Source organism: Ictidomys tridecemlineatus, chromosome 6, assembly GCF_052094955.1.
Source record: "Ictidomys tridecemlineatus isolate mIctTri1 chromosome 6, mIctTri1.hap1, whole genome shotgun sequence".
Taxonomy (NCBI): domain Eukaryota; kingdom Metazoa; phylum Chordata; class Mammalia; order Rodentia; family Sciuridae; genus Ictidomys; species Ictidomys tridecemlineatus.
Window position 1 is genome coordinate 154290533 of NC_135482.1, and position 14571 is coordinate 154305103.

Here is a 14571-nt window from a genome sequence, read left to right on the forward strand (position 1 = left end):
TCCAAAGTGAGACAGCAGAGCTGGTTGAGCTCATAAGGTATAAATTAGCCACCACTGTTTTTCCTATCCAAAAGTTCTCTGGTGTAGCAGCAAGATTCCAGCAGTACAATTAAGAGAAGGTGTGCTTGCTGGGAGTGAGAGGCACCATTATGTGCAGAAAGCTGTGCAGGCAGCCACTTAAAGGGTCACCACTAGGAGCCAACCTAGGCGGTAACTTGCGATGGTCACAGGGAACAAGGAAACCCTGTACTCTTGAAAAATGGATGCTACTAAGCAGAAAATGAGCAAATAAATAAGCAACTACCTTACCCAAAACTCTGCTCATGTATTTTCTGATATGCAGATACTTATCTGCTTAAAAATAATAAACAGTGACCTAATAATAGCTAACTAGTTATAACGAACTGCCCCATTGGAAGAATGAGACAAACATTACTTATCGGAAGAAAGGAACTGGAATTACATTCTGTCCTCACCAGGCCAGCCTGCTGCCCACATATCACTGCTGCCCATATATTCAGAGTGACCACAGAATTCATTTGGAACCTTTTGAGAGTAAAGAATGTGCTACTAGTGATTTTGCTAGAACCTGGTATAAATAACTTCTGTCCAGAGCAACAAGGATTACATGGTTACTTTAGTAATACCTGAGCTCTTTCCACTTGAACCTGGAAAGGCTTTGTAATAATAAAAGCTGCCATGAAGCAGTGCCAGCCAACAATGCCAGCCAGGTGCTTTACTATGTCATGTCATAGAATCCACACAGCTATTGTATATAGTAAGTATTGTTTTCAGTCTTATAGAAGAGGAATATGAAACTCAGAAAGGTTAAATAACTTGCCTAGGATCACACAGCTAACAAGGAAAGATTTCATAAAAGAAACAAGAGAAGATTTCATCAAGCTGTTAATATAAGTCTTTTGCTAGCTATTTCCGCATTTGATGTGTTCTGTTAATTCTTAACCTTTGAGATGGAGATAAGGATATTTCTTTGCAGATAAAGGAATAGACTTTCAGGGGAGTTATTAAGTTATTCAAAGTCAGCCAAGCCAGGAAGTGCGGAAATCCATGTTGAACATAGGGTTTTCTGAATCTGTCCTATGGGGTTTTCTGCTTCCTATTCTACTCTTTAAGAAGCTAATAGAGGAAGTTCTGAGTCCTTGGTTACTGAATTTGTTTTGTTAAAAACAGGGTAAACAGACAGCCAAAGATAACATTCATCTTTTTCATTACTTCTTTTTACTGGAGCTTTGTACCTGTCCTTAAATATATTTTTAAAAAACTCCTGAGGGCGGGGGGGAAACTGATGAATTTAAAGCAGCAACATACACAAGTATGCTGCTACAGCTTTTAGAACCAGGACAAATCTCAGCGCTACCAAAATGAGAGAATATGTGATCATGTGCCACATTCCCACAAGGCTTCCTGCAAGGCACACCACGGCAAATGACTCACAACCAACCCCTTCTAATTAATGGCTTCCATGAAACCAGGACAAGCACACAGCCCATCTCTCCAGCATTGGTCATGTGGCCGTAAACCCTTTTAGAACCCCAGGTCAGTTAATAATGAGTATTGAAGCCTTCTTAGTTTGTGGGTAGCCAAAAGGGATTCAAGGTGGTTGAGCAGTGAGCCAAGAGTGCAGAACAGTGCTTCAGGCTGCCTCCCAAGGTGACCCAAGGGAAACCAGTACAGTTGATGTTGCAATCTATCCCATTGCTGCATGGGTTAAGGTAAAGTTCTGCATCCCATCAAAGCCTGACAGGACAGGTGAGGCAGTCCTAAGGGAAAGGCCACAAAGGATCTAGCAGTGGGTAAATTGATGAAGGGAAACAGAGATTCCCCAGGACAGCTTTGAAGGTGTACGTTCCACTCTGAAAATCAGTTCACCCTTCAGTTTCCCAAATCATCTGCCTGAACAAGAGAGTAGAAGAACCATGAGCTTTGCTTTCAGGCAAAGTTGTGTTTTAAAAGCTGAATTCTATCACTGAGTGGCTTCTCTTACCTTGTGCCATTTCTTTTACCATCTCTGAGACTCAGTTGCTTCCCCTTTAAAATATGATCCGAATGCTGACTTCTTACAATATCACAACCGTGTGTCCAAGACAGAGAACATAATGTGGAGCCACAGAGTGGAGACTCTGTGAAAGTTAATTTTATTTCCTAACCTTGCTGCAAATGTTTGAAATTCTGTGAGTTGCTTAATTTCTCAATGTCTGCGTTTCCTCAATTGCAAAATATGGATAATAAAAGCTATTGTATTAGCTAAGAAAATATATAAAATACCTATCACAGTTCCAGGCACGGGATAAGTACACAGTAAATATTAGTGTATGTTCGTCATGTGCTGTTTCCTAATGCAGACTTTATTTCTCTTCAGCTGCACTGTTTTATTTTATATTATGTTTGCACACAGTTTGCATACAAGTAGGGAAGTTAAAATAGTGCTGCTATTCACAAAAAGTAAAGAAATCCCTGGGTTTAGTTATCACACCATTTGAACCAACCTAGAATCTGTGGACTTTGCAGTACTCTGAGCCATACTGTCTACTCCAACCATGCAGCAACTGAGCCCAGTGACCCACCAACTGCCTGGGCTCATTATCATAGAGATAATGATTCAGCATGCTGGGCCTTGCTAGTAGTTTTCCAGCCATTCAATTCATGCTTCTTGTGGCAAATAATATTTGACTTTCAATTTAAAATCCAGGATACTGTAAAGCAAAACCTCTGTGTAATCATAGTGATAAATCAGGAACACATGTAGTTTTGACAGGCTGGATTTTTCTAGTTTGTCATGAAGAATTCTTCCCTGGTGCTTATCCACGCCCAAGCCCTTTCTCCACCTTCACCCACATACCTGAATATGATAGAAATTTCACCCATCCATTCCATCTTGGACTCGTAAGATCACAGCCAGCCCTGGGAAGCTGCTTCAGAGTGTTATGGTCCTATTGAAAGTCAGGGAGTCTTGGTTAGGCTTGATTGACTGAGTGTGAAATGAATAAAATTAGAAATAGAAAAAAAAAAGTTGTATCTCAGCAATAAAGTTTTCATCTTATTTAATCAAACACAAATTTGCATATTTCTTTGGCAAAGACATTCTGCCATTGATGAGCTAAAGCAAAATCTGCCAAAGGGAATTGTTTTGGTTCTCCCTCTTGAATAGGAAACATTGACTACAATTTTTCAACATGAACCTTTGGTGGCTATTGGAGATATTTTCAAATCCATTTGGGTGTCATTTGGTTATTTATAGTTAGTTCCAGAAGTACAATCTAAGATTATTGTAAGTTCCAGAAGAACAATCTAAGATTCAGAGTATTTAGAGGAGGGATCATTTCAATAGCACTTTCAATTGCATGACAGTTTGAAAAGCTTGAACAACTGTGAGTGGACAATCCAAAAGTGTTTACATTAGGCCCAAGACTACAATGGGTACTTACATTTGAGTGAGGATGTTGGACTTGAATGAAGATGTTGGAACTGTATCACAGAAAGTCCTTGATGCTTTTCGCATCTGGGAATTGGGAACCTTAAAATCAGCTACAAATAAGGGAATTGTTTAAACCTAACTCTTCCAAGTTTTCTTCATGATGTTTCTTCATACATAATGTTACTATACTGATTCATATATTATTTTCTCTTGTAATGTTTTCTAGTTGGAAAGTAAACTGTCAAAACAATCCAAAATAAATTCGGATGCTGGAAACAAAGTGCCAAAAACATAAAACCCTCTATATGTGTAATAAGAATTGGAGTGCATTCCGCTGTCATATATAAATAAAACTATATAAATCAGCTTACTATTAGAGGTATGTAAATTTTAATTAAAATTTAGTCTAACAGATATATTGCAAAGAAAGCTTTCAAATACATAGAAAATTGGCATTTGTAAATATTCGACCTCATCCCCATGCCATAAATTTAAATAGTAGACAAAAACACTTGTTTGCCCCAGTGACATTATAACCTAGAGAAAAAAGCTGTGTGTCTCATCTCCAGAAGAATTAGTCAGTCAGGGACTCCTTCCCCATATAGTCTTCTCCCAATTGCCACTGATTTCAAGGGCCCCTCGCTTCCTCACACCTTCTGGTGTCTCTTGGCCATGATAATTTTTATGACTTGAGAAGAAGAAATACTGTCTTGACACACAAGAGGTTCCCAACTTTAGACCTTCAGAAGCTGCCCCAGGAAAGGAGAGTAGGGATGAAATAAAAAATTACAGACTTCCCAGATGTGAGCAGCACTACTTAGTGCCTTCCCCAACTTCCGGAGACCAGGGGAAGTCTGTTTCATACACTTTGATCAGAAAGCAGGGCTGTGCTCAAACAGCTTCTTATCTCATCCATTCATCTTGAGACTTCACAACTGAAACTCAACAAGTGGTTGTTTCTTAAAGGTTAGTTGTAATATGGAGTCTGAAATTGTGTCCGTGAACTTTTTATACTGTTACATTAAACATCCACTGTTCTCCCTTGCAATTTGAATAGAACCTTTACCAATGTGTGACTTTCTAATACCATATATTAGTCATCTGGAAAATCTTGAATGAATTCATTGTACTGAATCAAAAAGAGCATCCATTATTATTACTACATCTCCTGGGAAAGTCTTAAGTACTGGAAAAAACTCACCATATTAGAAACGCATTTTCCAATATTCTCATTCTTGCGTGACAGCTCCTTTTTGTCACTGGCAACAAATGCTGTCAATTGTTTTCCTTCAAGAGACAGGCACATTTCACTCAGTTTTGATAAAATGTCAGCCAATACAAGTCTGAATAATCATAATTTATCTGCTAGTAATTCAAAGTTTTGAGTAAAAATTGCTTCATGAAAAAAAAAAAAAGACGACTAGTTCAGCTTGTAACTCAAACCACTGTACAAGTACTTTCTCTGGAGACAGCCATTGTCCTTCAGTACACAGAAGTGCTTCATGCAAGCAAGCCATTCTGCCGTGCAGAATATTAAAAAGGCATACACAAGGGTTGAGATTTAATCAAATTGATAATTTATTTTTCTGCTTCTTCAAGGATATTTTAAAATAAAACTGGTAGTCTTGTCTTTAACTGAAAATATGTGACTGTGAAGAGCATAACACCTAGTATCATCTGGTGCCACCCGCCTTAATCTGTGCTAAGACACCATCAATTTCCTCTCTCATTGCTTTTGTACCATTAGTTCTCATTTCAACACACGTAATACTAAATTGCTGAGGGCCATTACCAAGTAGGAATGACGCATCGAAATTTCCTTGCCAAGCATCCCCCATGCTGCTTAGAGGACATTGGATGGGACATTGCATGCATGCTTTAATAAGGTGACCTTGCTCAAGGACCAAGGCGGATCCAGGTTTAGAGCTGATCAGGTTTGAGGAAGAAACCGGCTCCTTGAGTTTAAGGCGTTGCCAGTTTAAGACAAAGGGTTTTAGGGAAGTTAGAGTTGAAGATTATTGCTGGGATTAGGGTGTTCCTGCTGCTTGTTCCCGGCTTGTTCCCGTTGAGTTCTCGTGAGATTAAAATGGTATTTGGAGATAGCCTCGTGGAGTAGGTGAATTGTGCGGGAGACGGCAGAACGCGATTGCCCCTGGACCTGTGTGGAGGCGGTGTGAGAGCGGGAATAAAGAATTGCTGTTTGAATCTACAAAGTGTGGGTGCCTCCTGAATCTTGTGCCAAGCCCAGACATTGGCACTAAATGACATTATGAGTATAAAAATAGTTTGGACCTCATGGACCCTCTAAAATAGTCAAGTAGTCTCAGGAATATCCAGGGCTCCTTAGACCACACTATGAAAAGTGCTGACTACTTCTCACAGGGAAAGGTTTAACCAAGCCCCAGAGAATAGAAAACAAAAGTGACACACTTGCTCCTCCCTCCCCTTCCCAACACACACACACACACACACACACACACACACACACACTCATACTTATACAATTGGCTTCTGTTAAATGAGTCAGATTTGGTTTTTCAATTACAGTTCTGAGCTATGCTTTATAATCTTTCCATAAGATGTCACCACCTTTCTCTTCCCTTTGCCTGTGTGAAGGCCCTTCTCCTCAGTCTTGGGCACTCTACTGTGAATCACCAGTACATTTCTTACTTCCTATTTCTGTCTTTCCCTGTGTCCTAACACTTTGAAAATCTGACGACTTTAATTTTAGGTTCATAGGTAGACAATTTTCTTCTAGAAACACTGTTTGAAAATAATCTCAAACTGAGCATTGGACACAAAAGTGATTCCCAAGTGAAAACGGCTGCCCATCGGGTCCTCCCATCCCTTGCTCTTGGAAATCACCATGGTGGGAAAGAAACTACTACGGAGAATTTAGAAAATCTGTATTTTCAGAATTTGAGGAAGAAAGGTAAATATTTGAATAAACATGATTTGAGCACTTAAATGTTTGTTTGAATTGATTTATTAATGAAAATAATAATAATTTCATGGTTTGAAGTTCTACTAATCCATCTTTTCTGTGTTAAGGGCCTAAATATGCAAACACATCTAAGTTGATTGAAGGTCTCTCTACTATTTGTGGAGGGTTGGGAGAGGAAGAAGTGAGGAGGCGTAATAACTTTGGAATGTGAAAAGAGGGACTATACAAAGAAATGAAAGTAATAGGAATTTGGGCAAACAACATGCAAAAAAGATGAAAGGAAAAGATGCCAAAAACATTCCATCTACTTAAAAGCCTTGCCTTAAGTTCAGATCTGATGTTTAAAAGATATGGGTATAAGGACATCTCTCTGCTCCTGACTTTGAACTGCATGGCCTTAACTGCAGGTGACAAAACTTAGGTCTCTGTCACCATCCTTCATTATAAGTAAGGATTAAAGATTCTTTGGGTGCCAAATGAAGAACCAAATTAACTTACACCAATATGTCTGCAAGCAATTGGTTCTATAAGACATAGATTTGGAGAAGAGATTCTCAAAGCATGCAAATTGACAAAGGATCAGTGTTCCCAATGAAGTGGATTCTAAACTGACTTACTCAGATTTTGCATGTAACTCTCATGTTCATTGAAGATTTTTTTTTTCTTTTAGGATGACTTTGATTTTGTTTTTCTGTTCCCTGTTTTGTTTTGTTTTGTTTTTGTTGTTGTTGTTGTTGTTTTTAATTTATTTAAGGAGCCAGTGTGTGTTGGGTGCCACATCAGAAGCTCACTATCCATGGATAAGTAAAACAGAAAGTCCTCAGAGTATAGCCAAGTCATTCATTGTTGAGACAAAAATGACGGCATTTAAAGAAAGAGAAAAATATAAAAAGATGATAAAGAACAAGAATTTGGTCGAGTGTATTTTCTTTCAGATAGTGTATTTCGGTGTTTCTCATTACTTTCTAATGTAATTCTGATTGCATTTTAAAAGTCCTCAAGTAATGTCTAAGTCAATCAGATACAAAAGAAATTTTTCAAAGAAGTTATTCTAGAGTTATTTCTTCTCCCAATTCTCCTCTTGTCATGCACAGCAGTCAGTCAGTCAGCTGACTTGTTCATATTTATGCATTTGCAGGGTTTAACCTCTTCACTGCACCAGGAAGCCAGGCACAACCATCAAAGTGTCATTGTTCTGCCCACAATCTGTACGATCTGTATTGTCCTCAGAGATGGCACTGTTGGCGGTTGAAAATGGTCGATGTTGCGTAATACTCACTATGCGAAAAGTACTCAGTCCCCCGCGCCGCCTGCCTGCCATTCTCCAGAGGTTACACTTTGTGAAGCTCATGCCAGAACGTTCTGCTTCTGCTGAGTGCTTAAATGCTCTTAGCAGGAAGAAAGGATAGGATCTGTTCCCCATTGAGATTCTGGAAATAAGTAGTTTGCAGAAAGTGAAACCTCTCCAGTCAGCAATCTGTGCTGGGGAGTGAGTCCTTGACCCACTGGAATTTGTTAAAATTACTTTCAAACTCTTCATTTTTTAAAAGTTTTCCTCTTGTGGTTGTAGAGAGTTATTTCATTTGATGCATCACTAGCCATCTCCCCTGCGTTTTTTTATTTTTTATTTTTTTACCCAGGGCGGCAAACTGCACTTTGTCTTCCAAATACAGACTGTCATAGCCACAGCCTTTGCCGCCAACCCACCCAGCAGGGCCCAAAGCATTTGCTCCTTCTGGTGAACCTGATCCAGTTCATCTTCCATCAACTCAGTTCCGAACTCAGCCCCTAAATTAAATTTAAAAAGCAAGTTTCTGCAGGCCTGGGCCTAACACGGCTTCTTCCTTTGTGTAGTTTCAGTCCTGATGTTAGACAACATTTGAAAATGACCCTTGATCAATTTCTCTCTTTGGATTCATTTCCAGGCTCTTCAATTCTGGCTGCCTTCCTGCAGCTTCCTCTCTGGCCCCTTGGAACAACAACTGACATTTACATACCAGCATTTACAAAGTGTTTCCACCCGCAACAGGAGGGAAAATAGACAAATCACTTGCTATGAGCCAGGCCTGGGCAAGACACTTCACAAGAATTATGACAGCTGATCTTCAAAACTCTCTGTGGGTTTTACTATTCCCATTTTACACGTGAAAAGAAAATGAACTATGCATCTCCTAAATGGAATTTTGTCTCATGATTTTTGCACGAGCTTTATCAAAATGCATCATTCCCACTATCTGTTTCCTAAGAAGATTTGTGATGGTTGGAATCCATCTAGGTATTTATGATTCTTTCTCTTTTGTAATTGTCTTGTTCATAACTAATTCAACAAGTTTTTTATAAAAAAAATTATTGAGTCTATTCGAAGCATTCAACTTCATATTTATGAAAACATCATTCTTTCTTTTTGAGCACATATTTCAAGGGGCTACATAATGATAACTTAAGACATGCAAATGCTGGAATAGCAAGTGTAAGTGGCATAAATAGGCTCAGCTGACTTTTCATAAGACAAATTTCAACCAGTGGGTGCAGGAGAGTGGGTGCATACTAGAGGGTACCTTTGAGTCCTCAAGTCTCAATATGAACATTTCAAAAAGCAGAGATTAGAGGTTGTACTGCTAATTAACGTGTATGGTATGATAATGCCCTTTTCTCGTGCATATGCCTCTATTATTATGAACAAAGCAACTTCCCTACACAGAGAGTTTATTTTTAAAATTTTTACAGATTGACCTGGGTTTGTTCTTTTAGCTTAATTCATCCCAGGCTAATATGGGGGTACAGTTAGCCCTCCGTATCTGTGGGTTCTGCATCCATGAGTTCAACTCTACACAAACAGAAAATATTCAGGGAAAAAAAAATGTGTCCGTACTGAATATGTACAGACTTGTTTTTCTTGTCATTATTCTCTCAACAATAATATAACAATTTACATAGCTTTTACATTGTAATGGGTGATACACATAATCTAGTGATGGTTTAATCTGTATGGGAGAGTGTACAAACACTATTACTGCTGTTTTACATAAGAGATTTGAGCATCTATAGATTTTGCTCTCTAAGGGGTTCCTGGAACCAATCTATCACAGATTCTGAGGCAAGACTGTGAAATGGAGGAACACTGGTAGGGATAAGGTCCCTGGAAAAGGCTGAGTGGTACATGTCCTTTTTTTTGTTTTGTTTGTTTGTTTAGTGTTAAGCATAGACTGTGGCAGAATTCAGTTTGTACAGAAGCAAGAGCCAAAGGTACTAAGCTATTTCCTAGTAGATGAAGTACAAACACTGAGAGTACTCTGTGGCCTGGGTGCTTTGTGAATGAAATGCCTTCATTCTTCCTTTCATTCAACAATATTTACAGAACACCTTTTTATCTTTTAAGCGAGTTTACTATTGTATCCACAATAGTAAACAAAACCAGACATGGTCTCTCTCTCCTGATCAGACCTTTAATGGGCTCCTCAGAGAAACAAAAAAAATAAATTGTCACTACAACTAGTGCTGTGCTGGAGAGCTACTTGGGTGCTTCAATTTTATGTAGTCAGGAAGGTCAGCGGAGGCATTCCTGAGGAAATGGCACTTAAGATGATAAGATGGCATAGAAGCCAGCTAGGTTACCAGAGAAAGACACAGGTTCAAGAAGAGGGAACGATGTAGAAAAAGACGCTGCTGTAGATGTGACAGCAGTTTCAAAGCAAAGGCGTTATCAATAAAGACAATAAAGCATCTTTAGTCCGAAGGGATATCCCCAGAAGAATACTGGGTTTGGAAATCGGCACCTGACAAGTTGTAAGAGGCTTGCAGACCTTCCTTTGATGATGTCTGGCACGTCAAAACAAAGTAATAGCATTGCATGCCTTCAAGAGGGATGTGTGAGAAGAATTTGACTCAGAGGATCAAATTCCTAAGGCACCAAGGTAAGATAGGTGGTGTGTAGGGAATGAGAATAATCACACAGGTCCATGGGAAGATTGCTAGGCTGCATGTCAAGGATCCTGGGTCATAGCTAGTTCTGCTAAATGGCAATTGTGTGACATTTGAGGAGTCACTACTCACCCTGGATCCATAGATACTGATTCAAAGTGCTGATCTGAATTGTGACTCTGCCCCTCACTGGTATATAACCTTGAGAAAAAGGCACAATTAATATGAACCTCAGTTTTTCTCTTTATACAGGCATAAGAACCCCTTCCTCGTAGAACTGTCAGGATTAAATGAGATACTATATGTAAAGTGCTTAGTTCCAGCAGATGCTATTGGTACTCTACTCATTATCTCATAGCTGATAGATTCCAAATGCCAGTACCTATATTTTGTACTTAGGAAACTTTCTCCAAAAATCTCAAAAAATCACTTTGCCCTTGCAAAATCAACATCTGCCTGCCTTCTACAGCAGCCGTTAGGCAATGGCTCAGGAATTGCACATAAGTGCTTCAGTCTCCTCAACCTTTACATAAAGTAATTACAAAGTTCAGGTTTTATTTCTTTTCCCAGATTTTCCCATTGGATGAAGCTCCAAATGAAATATACCACTTGTATTCAAATCTTTATCTCATATCTCAAGGCTTGCTCCCAGCCTAAACTAAGACATTATACAACATGTATTATATAGTAATCACTTAGTGAGGATTTGATAAATTAACAATTTATTATTATACTACTATTACTATTATACCTACTTAAAAATAATTTTTCTGGTAGAACTCTAAAGATTGTTCTAGCACAAAACTTGAAATAGAAAAGATTCACTGTTATTCCCTTATATATATAGAAAAATAGCAACATGGGTTAAGGTAACTGGATCCAAAGGAAAAGTCATCTGGACTATTAAGAAAGCCCAACAAAGACCTGAAGATTGTAGCAGATATTGTCCATAAATTATCTGAAGGAGCTTAAAGGAGCTGCAAATAGCAAAATGGTAGTGCTTCCCCTAGGAGACAGCCAGATTCCTGTTACTACTCCAGACTTGGTAGGAATTGGCCCCTCTTCCTGTCTTCCAATATTTCAGATTAGTCAACTATATAAAACTGCAATATATTGAATTTATATAGAATTTAGGTGAACCCATGGAAGTGCTGTCAAAACATGGCTTAACTAATCAAGAAGAAGAAACTATGAGTTTCTGAGGATTTGTCACACTTATAAGAAACTTACATTCACAGCCAGCTACCTTGCATTGTCAAGCCTATCTTGGGGATAGGGATAGCTGGTAATGGTGGCAAACTCTAGACATGAACAAAAGCGAGTGACCCATGCAACCCTGCACCCAGTGGGTCGTGTTACTTCAGAACATTCATCATGAGCTTAAGCCACTGAATAGACCATAGAATAGAATGTATTTCACAGGTATTTTTGTGCAAATTAAAGTCAAAAGAATAAAACTAACTCTCAGACCTTAACTTAATCTTCAAAAATAAAAATTTTCATCACCACTTAATAGGAAATAGATGGTGCAAAAAAAAAAAACCATGTCATCAGTGCCACAGGTATGCAATCAGCAAAATAACAGATTATGGGAATCTCTGCTAGAAAGACAATCAAGTTTGTTCTGAAAAATAGAAGAAAGAGAGGAGGAATGTGTACGTGGGTGGAAGAGGGAACCTATAGATTAGAGGATACTTAAGGAAACATATGAGAAAATAATCATTTTCACTGTTTCCAGTGTGGTAGACCCTGGTAGAATATTTTGTGTGAAATATTTTATTTATTCTTGCAAACATCCTCTGATGTTAACAATGACTGTACAACAAATCACTTCAAAACTTAGTATCTTAGCATAATAACCATTTTTTTATATTCCATGAGTCCGGGGCCTAGCTATTCTGGACTGCCTTATTTCTGTGGGGCTTGCTCACATGCCTAGGGCCTCGGCTAGGACACCTGGACTGACTTGGCTTGGCGCTGCTGCACCTGGTATCTCATTCTCCAGGAGGCTAGCTCAGGCTTGATCTCATGGTGCAAGCAGGGATTCCAAGAGAATGGAAGATGGGCTTTTAACTGGCACATCTTTTGTTCTACCACAATGTGTTGCCAAATCAAGACAAAAGATTAACCCTGATTTGGGAAGTAGAGGGAAAAGATTTCATCTCCCAATGGGAAAGGCTACAAAGCCATATTGCGGAGGGCAGAGATACTGGGAAGAGCGAATAATTGTGGTCATTTTTCAATCAGTGCACTTCTGGTAGCAGATGTGATAGAAAAAAAAAATTTCTGTGGAAATTTCAAGCTCTGCAGGCCTTTGCATGCAGTCAGGGCAGAGATAGGGTTAGAATTTCATAAGACTCTCCTCTTCGTGCAACTTTTTATTTAACTAATGAGATTTTTTCTTTGTTTCTCTGGTAAGTGTCCACTTAGCCCCTGAAGGCTCTTCTATATTCCTATAACACTCTCAAATTCTTCATCCATTGCTCTTATCATATAGTACCGTATTTATTTGTTTAACTTCCCAAATTCCTTCCAAAGGGATCCTTCTGAGGACATCAGGTGTCTTCTTCCATACTATACCAAACACACCTTTATTGGCAGTGTCTGGCAGAGTTGCCACGTAATAGACATGATATTATTTGCCTGATGAATGAAAATCAAGGAAAATGCAAATGAAAATAATAATGAAAGTCACTGTGTGACTGAGAATACACAGGCACAGCATGACTGTCATGATAATTCAAGAGAAGAGATGGGAATTCCCTGTGACAGAGAAATCCCTGCACTAAATTCTGGGTAGCACTTAGCCAATCCAATTCTTGCTCTTTTCCCTTGGGAGTCTCTCTACTACCTAGAGAACCATAGCATTTTAACACCATTAAAAAAAAAAGGCAGTCATTTGTCTGCAGGCTTCTGTACAATTGAAAGCTAAAAGTCTATCACAGGGTTCTAAACAAGGGTGCATTTCTTGATTGGATTTCTGTCTACCACAGAGCTTGGAAATAAATTGTCCCCAATTTTTGGTGAGGAATACAGATCTGCCCAGCCATTTTCTTTTCAGCCATGTTTCCAATCACTACCTAATTATTTTCTCCAATTCCTACCTAATAAAACTTTATTTGGATCAAAATTAGATAGCTGCAGTTATTGGAACTAGATCTGAAAAATATTGGATTGTTAGAGAATATATTAGAAGATATCAGGGTTGCCTTGTTATATATGACTAGTCTACACAATTAACTTCAACTTAAAATACAATAAAAGTTAAGACCATGACCATTTTGTTAAAAAATAAAATCATGTGATATAGTTGTTTTTTCTGCAGCCATTTTTACTGCAGTATTTTAAGATTGAGCAAAAAGTATATTGAGTAACAAGTGATTCATTAAAAGTTTTAAACTTGCTGATTACACATTTATAAAATAAAAATTGATGTAAACTTTAAGACACTCAGAAATTTAGCAAATGTATTAAGCCATTCAACTCTGAGAAATTAGTAATGATTCCACAGGAACAAAAAATGAATAAAAACACATTACATTTGACCAGCAACACAGGAATTTATAGATGTCCTTTCAGATGTTCAAAAAGGTGCACATTGAAGAATACTTGTTGTAGTATTTATAATAAAATATTAGGAAAAAAATAAACACTCAATTAAAGGCTAGTTTAAAAGTCCAGTGTATATAAACAATGGAATATTATGTTATAGTAGTTAAACACAGCAACACACACAAACTCATATGTTAATTAAGTATAAAAATAAAAAGAAAAGAAAAAAGCAATGAACAGCATATTTCATATTAAAACCAGTATCACTTTAATTAGTTCAGATATTTGTGTTTTCTAGAAGGGTATACCAGAAAATAAGGATGAATATTTCCCTGGGTAAGAATCAGGTCTATGGAACACAGCAAGAGAGTTACTGTTCACTTTATTTTATGTCTTTTAAATTATTTATCTTTTCTTGCATTAGCTAGTTCAGAGCAAACTAATAATGCTCAAAACAAAAACAAAAGCAAAATGTATATCTGTAAAGAAAAATATTAATGCAAAGGCTTAATTATAGTCAATATTTCAAATAGAGACAAACCAGAAGTTAAAAAGAATGAATAGCCCTTCAACATATGTATACAAGTTACAAGGACAATTCTTAGTGTATCTAAGATAACTAGTTATAACTCAAGAACTAGTTTCAGTGAAAAGTCACACTTTCATTAAGGCCAAGTATATGATTTGCATCTTACCCTAAAAGAAATCTTATATACTA

The 14571-nt window shown here is 37.9% G+C and overlaps 1 long non-coding RNA gene across 1 annotated transcript in view; it reads right to left on the reverse strand.

Moving 5' to 3' along the window:
• Window positions 1-14571, reverse strand: part of LOC120888432 (uncharacterized) — a 62341-nt gene that overhangs the window by 7065 nt on the left and 40705 nt on the right. Inside the window, exons 3-4 of the long non-coding RNA XR_013423334.1 lie at window positions 4638-4723; window positions 2861-2951 (exon numbers count right to left, since the gene is read on the reverse strand). This is a non-coding gene — a long non-coding RNA (uncharacterized LOC120888432). The remainder of the gene's footprint in view (window positions 1-2860; window positions 2952-4637; window positions 4724-14571) is intronic.